This window comes from Numida meleagris, chromosome 2 (genome assembly GCF_002078875.1).
Source record: "Numida meleagris isolate 19003 breed g44 Domestic line chromosome 2, NumMel1.0, whole genome shotgun sequence".
Classification (NCBI taxonomy): Eukaryota; Metazoa; Chordata; class Aves; order Galliformes; family Numididae; genus Numida; species Numida meleagris.
Window position 1 is genome coordinate 37,481,098 of NC_034410.1, and position 13,716 is coordinate 37,494,813.

The 13,716-nt window shown below is 43.8% G+C and overlaps 1 protein-coding gene across 3 annotated transcripts in view; it reads left to right on the forward strand.

The window, feature by feature from the left end:
* RARB (retinoic acid receptor beta) overlaps positions 1 to 13,716 on the forward strand; it is a 326,955-nt gene continuing 313,239 nt past the window's right edge. Inside the window, exons 1-2 of one of the 3 annotated variants that reach the window (XM_021385647.1) lie at positions 1 to 33; positions 8,671 to 8,765. The gene's annotated coding sequence lies outside the window, so the exon portion shown is untranslated. Of the gene's footprint in view, positions 34 to 274; positions 357 to 6,087; positions 6,275 to 8,670; positions 8,766 to 13,716 lie in introns of those variants that run through there. The other 2 variants (XM_021385648.1, XM_021385646.1) reach the window with 2 other exon arrangements.

The following is a 13,716-nucleotide window of genomic DNA, read 5'->3' on the forward strand; positions in this document are numbered from 1 at the left end:
GTGGGGCGGCGGCGGGAGCGGGCGGCCGCGGAGGTAACGGGGGGCAGGCGGCTTAGAGCGGCTCGCGTCCTGCCGCGGGGGGAGCGGGGTGCGGCGCGACGTGGCGCCGTGCGTCCTGCGTGCCGTGGGAAGTTGGCTGCGGGCGCTCGGCTCTGCGTGCCCCGCCGGCGGCTGTAAGCGCGAGCGCCGCGGTGCTCCGCTCCGCCCGTCCGCCCGCAGACAAAAGCGCGGCCGGGGCGTCCTCGGAGCGGTGCGGTACCGTGGAGCCGGGAGTGGGAAGCGCTGGACTGCGCTCGGGACTCTGACGGGGCAGAGCGTGGGGCGGAATACCTCTGTGCTGCTCGCGTCCGCCTCCGGTAACGCTGCTCGCCGGCGCTGCGTGCACGAAGAGTTATTTCGGTGGGAGGACACTTGGTTTGTTCAGAAAGCGGCTCCGACTCGGTAGCGTTCGCTGCAAAAGTGACTGGAGCGCCAGGGGAGCATCCCGAGGTGCGCGCCGTGCCGCCCGCAGCGCGCTGCCATCTCTCTCCCGGGGCCGAGGGGGCGCGGCGGGTCCGGGCGGCGGGTGCCGGTGTGCGGTGCCGACGTGCTGCATCGCCGCGGGGCCGGCGGATAAATCGCCGCGGCGGAGCGGGCTTGGGGGCTGCGGCGGAGTTGCGCTGGTTTGCGCGGCGGCGCGGTTCGGCCTTTGGCTGAGGTGTGCTTCAGCGCGTTGTAGCAAGATACCTACGAAACGTGAAGTGCACAGAGCCAACTTGGGGGCAGCGCATGTGATGCTGAAAGCACCTTTCCTTCACGCTTTGAAGAGAGACAGAAATAATAGCCCAGATCCCGTGAAGAAAATATCTAGCGGTGCAACGCGAAATATTGCTGTTTAAGCAGTGCCCAGCAGGGCAGCGCAGCAGCAGCCCGCAGGCAGAACGCACCGCGGGTTCCCGGGCGCCGTGCAGCTGTGAGGCGCACGCACTGGGCGGGCGGGGGTGAGGGACAGCGGGGACAGCAACGTGGGACCTGGCGGCAGCAGCCACTGCGAGGGCATCGCTTACGGTTCCCGTTGTGTCATTCGGGACGAGTGGAGGGAAATCGAGAAGGAAGAAAAAGTTGCTTGTAAGAGTGCGGTGTTTCTTTTTCTTTTAACAAGAATGCTCGTTTTGATTTAAAGTATTGATTAAATCTCTTCTGTATGAACCAAGCCCTGGGTAAGAGCTTGATGTGTCAGCATCCATTTGCATCTGATTTTAACGATCAGGGTTGGTTGATGCTCTGCCTATGTAGGTAAGGTACCAGAAAAGTAGGTTTTGCTGGATGAAGGACTGCAGGAAAGGTCTCTGTTAGGCTGTTAGTTAAATGAGAGCAGTTGCCCAATATAGGGCCTGCCTCAGTCCTGGCTGTCATTATTCTGTATTTGAGCTTGCCTGTGAGGAGTGTAGCCGCCAGCTGCAGAACAGATGCTGTGTTTTGGGGCACCGTGTGTCCTGTTGGTTCCCTCCTGTGCCCTCTTGCAGAGCTGAGGCCTTGTGGTCCCCTGTCAGGCTGGTTTGCCCTAACAGCAGCATGGGAAGGCATCTCCGTCCGATCTGAAAATCCTGTTCTTTAGAGGCAAGTTGAATATTAGGAAAAACTTATTCTTAGAAAGAGCGGTGAGGTCCTGACACAGGCTGTCCAGAGGTGGTGGAGTCACCTTCCCTGGAGTTGTTCAAGAAACGTGTGGATGTGGCACATAAGGAGACACGGGCTCTTAGTGGGCATGATGGTGATGGATTGACAGTTGGACTAGATGATCTTAGAGATCTTTTCCAGCGGTGAAGAGTCTATGAAGTCACCCACAGCTGCTTTACCATGATGCCTTGGTAGCGTTCTGCTGAAGTAGCTTTGTGTGTATTTGTAGTAAAAGGGATTTACTGTCGCAAGAATGCTGTCCTGTTCCAGAGCAATGGAGCTTTCATGTACGTGAGGTGTACTAGACTCGGTATTTTCTCACATCTCCACATGTGTGTGGAATGAAATAATAAAGTATTCTGGTAAATTCTCTGTTATGAGGTGCCTGTGGATGTGCAGGGTAGGAGCCTGAGCCAGATGTGCCTGAAAGAGGTTATCCGTCTTCATGTTTCTGACTGCATGGATACAGTGGGAGAGGTCCCTGCTGGCTTCCGTGTGTTCACACACGTGTAAAACCAGAGTGGCAAGGAGGTTCGATCAGATTTGTGCTGAAACTTGTATTTCTTGCGTGAAATACCAGTGTTTTCAAGACAAAGATATAATTTTCCACTACTTTACACTCCAGGACATGACTCTCCAGCATGCATTATTGGCAATGCTTTAAAAAGCTGCTGCTTCTCTGTGGGGTGCAGCCCAAAGTCAGGCTGGCGTTCATTTGCCAGCTATGGGTTACTTTTGTCGTGGTGGAAGCTTCTTCTAATGCTGCTCAGCCAGAAGCTACTTGCATAGAGCATTCCTGTGTTTGTGCCTGTTCAGTAACCTGTTGGCTAACTGGTGTCTCATAGCACTGAATTCCCTAAATTACTTGCTTTAAATCTGTTGTCTCTCAATATCTCTGATGTTCTACTTGTTTATATATTAGAGACAGTAGTTACTGAAATACCCTGATATAGCTTAGCTGATCTTAATTATAATAATGGGGTTTATTACAATGTATACTTCAAGTGCAAACTAATGTTAAAGCTTAGGCAAAAAGTAAGAAAAAAGTTATGTCAAGTTTTGCTTCTTTGTGTGTTGTATTCCAATTAAATATTCAATGCCATAGGAGATGGCCTTTATGTGTCCCAAGGTAGTGACGAGATGACAGTTAAATCGTATTTCCCTCCTTCAAAGCAACGTGCAATATGCCAGTTGCTACCGTAGTGGGAAAACTTGAAGTGTTTAAGAGTCATTTAACTTTTTCTTCTCTGTAATCTACAGTTTAGTTTCTATTCACAGAAATGTGTTGGAAGATGCTGGACGCAAAGGAAGTACATGAGAGAGGCCTATGGTGGAAAAAAGTGAAATGATCATGGAAAAAAAGGAAAATGCAGGGCATCTGTAGAATTGATTCCTTTACCTATAAGGAGTACTTTCTCTAGGAGCTGCTTATGTTAGTGAAGGCAAAAATAAATTCATTTTTATTAAATATTTATTTAGCTTGCTAGAGTTATACTTTGGAGATTTTGGGTATATCTTTTACACCAGCCTAAACTTTTTCTGCTGTTCACGTCTTTCTCATGTCCTGACGCAGTGAGATCATTGTTGTCATCTTTGATTAGCCATACGTGTTTTTGTATGCCAGTACAGAAAAATGTATGCAAAAAAACCCTGTATTCATAACAAATGTGTGGGGCAATAGGCCCTCTTATACCACGTGTCTAATTTATGACTTTATTTTTCTGCAGTTATGATCTTCTCAGATCAAAATTAAAATAATTTAGATAATTAAAGTGTGCCGGTGTTAATGAACTTGCTGATGAAATGCATGTGAGCTCATTCGGTTTTCCTTTTAACTACATTTTTTGGGGCTATTTTTGTTTTTAATGCAATGTGCAAGCTGTTGCTGATTAGCATGGCACTCTGGGGGTGGTCTCTGTAAGCTAAATGGGGAGGGTAGGACAGAGGGGAAAGGAGGATTACCTGAGGAAGTTCCAACTTGAAAACTTTGAACATGAGTGGGTTTTGTCCCTCTTGGTGGACAATCAGTGGCTGCGCTTCTCGGGGTGCTGTGCAGGACATCCAGCCCACACTGGGCATGGTGTGGCTGCAGCGGCATCTCTTGCCAGAATCTCTGGGTTCCCTCTTGCTTCCAGTGCAGCAGATATCTGTGAGTTGGTGACCTGGGCTGGGGACAGACCAGCTGCAGCATGGGGTGGGGAGCACGTGCATTTCCTGTGCTACAGCAGGTTGGTGGAAGAGGTGTCTTGCTACCACCACCAAACAGCTCTGCTGTGGTTGCTCCTGCTTTTCTGTCAGGAATGCAGAATATTACAGTCACTTATGCCTGTTATTGGTAATAAGTTGCTGAAATATTACTTTGAATGTGTTTGTAGTATGCAGAGTTCCTGCCCTGTATTCACAAATAGAGATGTGTGTATAAATATTTTCCTATGTATATTTCTCTGTGCTAAAATGTACTTAATGCTATTGGGTAGAACTTGTGCAGCTGCTAAGTTACTTGCACAATGCAACCTGGAGATCCGAGGCTCAAGCGCTTGGTGGTGGTCAGGATTCTGGAGGTTTTAGCTCTTGTCTGGGCAGATATGAAAAGGTTGCTCCCTGTGGAAGCAATATGTACCAAAGTAATAGAAGACAAGCTTTAAATAAATGATAAATTGAGTCTTTATTAAACCCATTCTTCCATATGGGGAGCATCCTCTGGCTGTACAGAAAGCTGCCTTCCTTGGGTCTGAATGAAATCTGGTACATCCCTAGTGAGAGTGTGCTTTGCACTGCCAGGCATGGCAAATTGTAGTCCATTACAGGTAACGTCATCTTCCTTTCCACACATTTCCTTGCTCTTGAATCTGTTTTGACTTATGTCTAGCCTGTCTGCGGATCCTTTGGAGTCTGTGTTGCCCAATGAGTGGCATGTGCTGCTTCTGTCATCGTCCCATCTCAATAATTTTAGAAGTGTTTCTCTGTAAGTGGGGGTGCATTCTCCGATAGTACTGCTACGTATAAATATTTTAGCATTAGATTCTATTTAGAATTTTTTTTTTCTTGGAAGTAACTAATAAGAAAATCCTGCTTTTTAAAGCTTTCCATCTAGAGTTCAAAGAAAAGTCAAAGGAAGTTACAGATCATATGTCTTTTATTTTTTCTGGGGTAAACTGCAGGAAGTTGTATACATTCTAAACCACATTCAGTTTTCTTTTAGTGCAGATATTTCTTTGTTCGGTCACCATAAAAAATGCTATTCCACAGTGACCTGTGTTTAGGTGATCTGAGATGCTGCTCAGGAAGCATGCTTTCTCCTTTTTAATGCTTTCTGTTGTTCCTCTGAGGTAGATCCCAGAAGAACATACTCAGAGATGAGAAGGTAAGGTAGCAGGTAACCCGTAGGGCAATGCAGTCTGATCAGGGTGAAGTATGTGAAAGGCTACGTGGCATTTTTCCATGAATAGTTAAATAATCCTAACTTGGAGCAGCCACCTTGTTTCAGCTGTCAGTAGTGTTAATATTTTAGTTAGAATATTTCCCTCTTTAAAAAACTTGCTGGAAAAAGGAACAGATCAATTTTAGGTATACGGTACTAGTGTGCAAGTTTATTGCATCTTCAGATTAGCCTTATCATCCTTTGTCAGGCCAAATTTTGGTTAATGTCAGTGGGTGCAAGATCACATCCCACATTTTTCTAAGTTTTTCATGAAGAATATCAGCTGCAGCATTAGCTTATTGTTCCTATTGTAGTGGTGCCCAAGGGATGTTTGGTCATCACTTTTTTTTTTTCCCCCAACTCTTTACTCTTAAGGAGAGGAAGCATAAAAATGAGAGAGTATTGTAATACAACAGGGTGTTGAGCAGGAATCATCAGTGCTCTTTCAATGGAGCCTGGCTCATGCTGAGCGTCACTGGCTGAAGGCAGGGACTATTCCTTGTGATGTGGCTCTTCCTAGCCTAGTGCTGTGTTTGCTCCTGGGCCCCAGCATGACAAAAGCTTGGGGTGAACAGAAGAGAGCCCAGAGGAGGGATGCCCACACAGCTGATTTCTGGAGCACATGACGCACAAGAAGCTGAGGGACCTGGTGTAATACAGTGGAAAGTACAACAATGACAGTAGGGCAGCAAGATTCCAGGTTGCAGTGAGCAAGGATTCACTCAAACATTACAGCAGTGGGCACAGAAATAAAGGAAAGAAGCTGCTTACCTTCAGAAGGCCCCACATGTGCACGGATCTCAAAAGAGAGATACCCTTGCCTCCACTGCTAACCCTTAAATAAGGTCTGGGAAGGAGTGGATCCTGGTTCTATCTCTTCTGGTCACTCACGTGCATTGCATGCACCTGAGCTTCACTGAGTTGGCCCTGCCTTCCTGCCAGGTGCTCAGTCACTGCTTCAAGCTGTGACTTAGCATTTCCACTACACCTGGGTTACCTAGCCTGGAGAACAGAAGGTGGAGGTCACCTGCAGCCCTCTGCATCCTAATGGGCTATAGCAGAGAAGAGAGAAAGCCTTTTCTGGGGTGTACAGAAAATGACTAACATGCAGGCATCTCAGATTGAAATAGGTGAAAAAGGAAATGGGTGACCATGTGTAAGCAAAGGGAACATGTTCTGACACACTCCTGCCGGGTGAGCTAAGTGCTTTTGTAGGGAGCTGCTGCCACCAGCGGCCACCATCTTGCTGCTGCGCATTGGGGGTGGGTGGCTCTGGACAAATAAATGTAATGCTTTTCCAGTGGTGAGCTCTGTTGTGCTTTGTGCTCTTCACAAGTGGGAAGGTGTGTAACATGCGTACTGAATTTGAAGTCTGTTGTGGTTTGGTGTAATAAAAATGTGCTTTTTTTTGATTGACTCATGAAGATCTCTAAGTGGCTGTTGACACTATTTTTAGGCCTGATGTGAGGAGAGTACCCTCGTTCTTCTCTTGTGAGGACTCACCGTTGCTAACCGTGGTATCTGGTTGGCTATTTGTAGTTTGTAATGTCCACGCTTGAAAATAAGTTCAGCCGTTTTCCTGAAAGTGTCATTTCCCCAGAGATCACGATGGTCTCACTGGAAATGCCCGCAGCTTTGGCCCTAAGAGTGCAGTGTTTCCTGCACTCAGGATGACCAAATAATATATGTTTTGTGAATTGTAATTCGTTCAGCATTAGTCTTTCAAGAAGTATCTCACTCCCTGAACACGGAGTAACACGAACTGTGTACTTTTATGCCTGAGTGTTGGAATGAGAAGATCCACTAGTGGAGAGAAAGTTAGTTCGTCACCCTGTGTCTGTGCAAACTTGCTTACAGGTGGGAGAAGGAAGGAGGAGTGTATCCACAGCTAAACCCTGGTACCTCTGAAGACAACTTACGTTTTTGGTTTTCTGCATTAATGACATTAATGCTTTTTCCAGTATCTGAGGTAAATATGGTTGCTGTGTTTCAGACTTAGAAGTTAAGACTGTTTCAGCTTTTCAGAAAGGTTGCTGGGGACAGAATGAGCAGTCTGCAGTAGTATAAGTAGATACCATCAGTCTCAGCTGCTGTGCATTCCCTGTGGGCTAGACTGTGCCTGGCCTTTCTGCTGGGGTACCATGGGCTTGTGTAGAGATGAAGGGACTGCTGTTGGCTTGTGCAGGGGCATGGGCCTCAGTAGCTTCTGCCTTGGGGGCTGCCCACCTGCAGAGGGAAGGCAAGCTCTTGCTCAGGAGGCTGCAGCAGAGGATTGAATTTGGGGAGAAGTGCTGTCCTGTACTTCTAGCAGGGCAGGGAGCTGCAACTTTCTGTTCTGGCCTTTGTCTGGAGTCCTGCTTTTGTCTTTAAAATCCTTAACGATGTGTATTTTCTAGCATGGAGGTTTGAGCTTTTCAACCTGAAGTCCGACTCCCAAAAGGACTGGAGGATGACTTAGTAATGAAGTAATACAAGCAATTTTAATTCCCTTTTAGCTGCTATGTGTGCTTGAATCACACTCAGAATGTATTTTCCAGCATTGTACAAGTTTAAAAGAGGAAGGCATTTTCCTCTCTAAAGGCTGAAAGATGTTAAGCTATTGTCAAAGGAATCTTAAGAAAAAGGCCAGAAATCACTGGATCCAGATTATAAACATGGGAGCAGCATTGTTAGTTCTAACAGAGTTGTAGTATGGAAATTGCTTGCTGATAAAACTGTTCTTTTTAAGTGTTTTTGTTTGAATTTTACGGGCCAGATAACTGGTTAATGTTGTTGAATATATATTTTTGATTTAGAGTATTTCTCAGTTAAAGAAGCCACCAGAGAAGCGTTTACAAAGCAATATTGTGAGTACTAAGGGCTGGACAGGGAGAGTGCTCTGTTATCTCAACCCTCATTGTTTTGTAGTGCTGCTGCTATGTAAGAGAAGTACTGTATTGTCTTCTGTGGCTATTTTCTGCATTTTTTCGTGGTCATGGGCAGACTTTACCATATTTTTTGCTGAAGATTTTTTCCTATTTTTCTTGTCCTGTTTTTGTTGCTGGGTAGAAGCAGGTTGACAGGAATGGTGCCTTCTTGAATCTACAGGATCGGTAGAAGCCACATTACTGAAAACACATACCCATTTTTAAAAAGAGGGTAGAGTTTTGTTATGTTGATGGTTCAGCTGCTAAGCATTTCAGCTGTTTTTTCAGCTGGCTGTTTTTTTTTTTTTTTTGTTTAAGTTGAGTAAACTGGGGGAAGTTGGTTGCATGTGCTCAGTGCTAGTGCACTTTTGACCAGCCCTGAAATTCTTGAGTGCTCATTGAGAATTTTTGCATGGATGCTTGCTTCTTCCTAATGCTGGGACAGAGAAGAGAGTCTGCATTGCGATCTGTCGGGGCATTCAGTGGGAGCAGGAGGCTGAGATGTCCATATCCAGAGACTTCACTGAAGCAACACTGGTTTATGATTTATTGTTTGTCCATGCTGGAGATAGTATTAGATGTTTCCTAATTTTGTCCTGAATATCAGTCATTGTTCTAGTGATGAGTGTGTGGTGTTATTCTTTCAAAACTTCTTTTTGACTGCTCTTTCCCACTTTCTTCCAGGATGTCGAACTGGCTTAGGTCTTTGAAAACTACCCCACTGTCAAGCTCCCTCTGAGTTGCTTCCAGTCCTCAGGAGCGAAGGTAGAGTTAAGGGGGTAAGTTAAAAATCCACTCACGGAATCCAAAGAAATTGAAGATTTTAGTGAGTTCCTTCTCCTTTGCATGGCAGTCTCCAGTTCCTTTTTTCTTCAGAGGTGCTTGGTTCATGACAGCAGGCTATCTGTAATAGAGAAGGGGAAGTCTAAAGGAGGGGAGTGACTTCGAAAATACGGTAAAAAGTTAATGAATGGAGCACTTACAGGGAAAATACCAATGTAGACTGTATCAGGTAAGCACTTTAAAAGTGAAAAGTGCCCCCCTGTTGGTTTGTTCTCCTTTTAACTGTTCACTTTGAAAAATCTAATTGGAATCACAGTTGAACTACAGTGATAAAATATGTTTTTTGTAGATAAAGTGGAAATAATACACACTTCACAATTGGGAGTGTTGCTGGAAATGGTAGGTGCGTGTAGAAATGAACACAAATTCCCATTTCTTTTTTCATCCTAAGGGCAAAGTACCCTTGGTGCAAAGCCCAAGGGACCTATATAGTCATTAGCAGATGGAGAGGAACATTAATCTTCTACCCACAAACCTGCCCCAGCACATAAAGCAGGGAGCATCTCTGTTGTGAGGAATGCTAGTGGTTGTATTAAACATGATAGTATAGTTTATAATCACAATGCCAGCCACTCTTGCTGCTCATTGTTGTGTTTTTTTGGTGCTCTAGGTCTCTGGATTTCACTTTTTCTATCCATGTGTTGTGGAACAGTGACAGTGTTTCTGCTTCTCAAGATGTGGGCAGATGCTTCTTCCAGCCTTTTTAAAATCTTCCTCTTGCCATGAGCAGTAGAGTACATTAAGATACTTCAAGTACTTTTTTTTTTTTTTTGGCGTAGTGGAAATGTATGATTTTTCTGTGTCATTCAGTGTTTCTTATTTGGTGGCAAGCTAGGAGACAGGCATTGTTAATGAGGTATCTCAGCAGCACACTTTTATGGGAGTGTAGTTTAAGGTTAGGAGTATGTCCAGTCTCCAAACTGCCTAGTGAGTATTCTGTGTTTGGAAACAAATGCCAGCTGGCAGTGGTTAAGGAGCGCATGCTTATTCTGTTCATGATAGCCAAAACATGCTCCCCACTGTGTTCTTTTGGCAGCTTTGCATTGACAATACGTCTCAAATGCCAGTTGCATGTCCTCCTTTCTTCCTCATAAGTGTGTCCCATAAGGCATGATTTAGCCTAAATAAAAATGTGCCTCCGTTAGAGTTGGTAACATATGGAAAGAGACTGGTTTCAAAAATCAAAGTCTTTCTGGAACACCTGTAGTACATTATTTTCACTGTGGAAATAAAAAGGTAATGATTGCGTCTTGCTGTCCTCAGTAGCAAATTGGCCTTAAATTCCTGAAGATTAGATGATTATTATGACACTAATTCTTAGACAAACTACATGGAGGAGGAGGGGGAAAGCAGTATATTTTCAGTGTGAGTACTAGGTGGAGTTTCTCTCCCAAAGTAGCTGTGTATTGAGATTATTTGATCCCTTGCCTAACTACGTATGCGGATGAAATATTAAAATTTTAGGATCTGAACATAATCATAATCTAATGTATTTCTTCCTATTTGCTGATTCTGTGAACTGCTTTAAGTCAGTAAATATCCCAAATGTGTTACATTTTACTGAAAAATATTTGATTGTGTAAGTGAGCAGCCGGACTTTTACAGTTACAGTGAACGTGCTTAGCTGAAATATTTGAAGCAGTTTGTGAGTTGTGGTACGTTGGGTATGAGTTCTTACGAATCTGAAGGTAAAGAAATACAGTCTACAATCTCCAGCAACAGTGTAACAGGTAAACAAAAAACAACACCCACCCACTCTACCCTCAAAAAACCTAACAATGAAGCTTTTCAATTTATTACCCCAACAACTTCATTTAAGGTCACGTCAACCTTAGAGTAAGTAACTGGTTCTTAGAACTCAAATACGTAAGTATTTCTAAATCCCACACTGCTTTTTCTTTGGGATGATTTTTGCCTCCTTTGTTTGCAGTGGATGTTGATACTTGGCAGTATGGTAGTTCTCAGGCAGTTGAAATGCCTTTCTCTTTTACTAAAACAGTGAACTTCTGTTGAGATCTGATAAGACACAGAAGTTTAAAAATCAGTTTTTCTTCTCTGTCTGAGGTCCTTGAGAAGGAATTGATACCTTGTCCAAATCGCTAGCCTTCTCAACTCTGGGATCACACAGCCACTGAAAAAGGAAAGGAGCAGTATCTGTTGGGAAAAATGGTAGTTTTGTGGGTGCTATGCCCCTGCATTTCTGTTGAAGCTTGCTTTCAGTGACAGATTTGATGATCCTGTTGCCCACTCACCTGACAGAGTAAGAACAATCTGCATTTCCCAGTCGGGAGTAGGGGAGTGAAATAAGAAGGAAGGCTTAACTGTGATCCCTACCTCAAACCCACGAGCCTGCCTCAGCAACCTGATACCACTATCACATAATTTTCTCCCTCTCTGGCAAGAAGTTGCCTTCAGCAGCTGCTGCAGAAGGGTGCGGGTCTCCTTCTGAGTTCTGTGCTGCACCTGTCAGCTCTGTATGTTTTGGATATTCAGGGAGACGGGCATTGATGTTCAGGTAACTACTTGTCCTGTAGTGATTTTGAGAGTTGAATCTTGCTGGGAGCTGGGTGGAAATAATACTATTGCACACTGCTAATCCATGCTGTAGAAAACCTGGGTTATGACATGCAAAAAAAAAGTATTTTGAAAAGTAGGTTGTGAAGCCAAATCCTCAGAAGTTACGAAATGTCAGATCTATGTTATTTTCTTCTGTGCCTGTAACTGGTGCGGGAAGAGAGGTCTTGCAACTGTAATTTCATCATCTCCTTACAACTGGGCACCTGAGTGAGATAATAATTGTATTGAGTGGGAAAAAAGTGTCATGGTTGTGGTATGTAGTAAATAGTGTGTTAGTATTTGTGTCTGAGGAAAAACAAGTTTCATAGGAGACTGATCATATAAGTCAGTGTTCAGGTATTTTTTGTGTAGGAGATGAACAGAATTGGTTCAACAGAATTCAAATTTCAATTTGGCTTACATATTTGCATTATGTAAACTTAATAGAGATTCAGATCTGCAATAAGCGACCGTGTAACGTGATTGATTTGAGTGAAGTTTTTCCCACTTAGGCTAGTGTTCAATTCTACCTCTAGTCAAAAACGTTTTTTTAAAAGTTCTGCCAATGCATTTCTGTTTCAGAACAGCTTTGGGGCTTGCCAGCAGTGTTATTTCTTCTGCGTTATAGAAGCAGCTCTAGTTACATGCCAAAGTAATATGGTCTTATTTTTAAACTGAAAAATAAATGAAACCTATGTAGAAATGGAAACTTTGTTGAATGCCAGATTCTGACCACACTATTCCCATTGGAAAGAACCAGTAGGACCACTTGTGTAATCTTCTGTCTTGTACCATTAAGAGGTTCACAATGTGGGAAACACTGGAAAAAATGAGCACAAGAAAAGAAGGAAACCTGCCAGTGTCAGCGTCCTTTAAAATGAGTTTTTATAAAGTACTTGCTGAGGTGCATTTTATTTAGATATCAAATTTAATGAGTCTTGTTAGAGCCAGCCAGCCTGCAGTTAATAAGTATGACTCTGTGGAGAAAAGGGAGATAGAAAAGTTTGGATACTTTAAAAAAACAAAACAAAAAAAAAACCCCAACAACAATGAGGCCTTTGGCCAGTTTTTCTGAAACAGCAAGGCTTTTGAGTTTGGAGGTTCTGTCTATCAGACTTCGTCCCTTCTCATTTTCCTTGATGTTTAAACTCTGTCATATGAAAGCAGATTTTTAGAAAATTAGTTGGAGTAACATGGAGGGCAAAATGGAGGAGTGTGAGGATGAGAAATACAGTGCTAAGTGTATCTTCTTCAGATGCTAACCCTAGTAAAAAAAAAAAAAAAAAAGTCCAGATACTTTGTCACCAACAGTGTGCAAGCATATCCATTAAGGACTTTGACAGGAGACCCTAGTGACTTTAGGCAGTAGCTGACTTTCGATTTGTGTGAAAGGATCAATCAGGTATCATCACTCCACCATAAATGGAAGGCAGAGATTTGCATTATTAATCCAGAAGAATTCCTGAGAAGATCTCACCTTGAGACTCAACTTGATCTTGACTTGGAGTCTTCAGAGCAGTTGCAGAGATAAGTATAATTGAGCTGAGCTCTGCAGGTGTGTGAATGCTAAAGGAGGTGGCAGTTGCCGTTGTAGCATTTTAGAAGCCTATATGGCCAGGTAGTACAGATTAGGTAAAAAGTCTAGTGAAACCCAAAATGCTCACGGGTTTTGGCAGTTTGATATCCAACCAGACAGCTGTGGTTTGCTAACTCGTAGCTTAAAGATAGTGTCTTGCCTAGCACTGTTTCTCCTGCATTTGACAGTAAATTGTTTTGTAGACTGGTATGGCTGGGTGCTCTTAACACTCCTGACAAACAGGTTTTTATCAGCATTTCTCAGCGATGATTCATGAATAGCATTATTAGCAGTACCTCTGCTAGGGAATGTGTAGTACCTGAGGCCCAAGTTACTAATTCATAGGATTGCAACATAGCTGCTGTCCTGATGGACTGCCCTTCCAAACTTGTTGTCCGTATCAAACTGTTGATCAGGGGTTAAAACCCTTTAGCCAGCTTTGTAATATATAGAACAAAAGCTCTTGCACAAGGAAGTGAATTAACCTTGAGCAGTGCTTGGTTCTTTTTAGTATGGAAAATGGGAATGATGAATTCATGTGCTCAGCAAGTATCTTGTTAGCTTAGATGGTAAATTTTATGGGTGGGCCTCCAGCTCTTTAGCTTTATGCTGCTTTTGGGGTTGGAGTTGCATTACTTCTTCCACTTGCAATTGTCTATTTCTACTACTGTCTCAATTCCTAAGATGGATCTTTGCCTTGTACTTAAAATGAATTAATAGTCTTCTGTAGACTTTTGGGAGGGCACGGTAAGGTC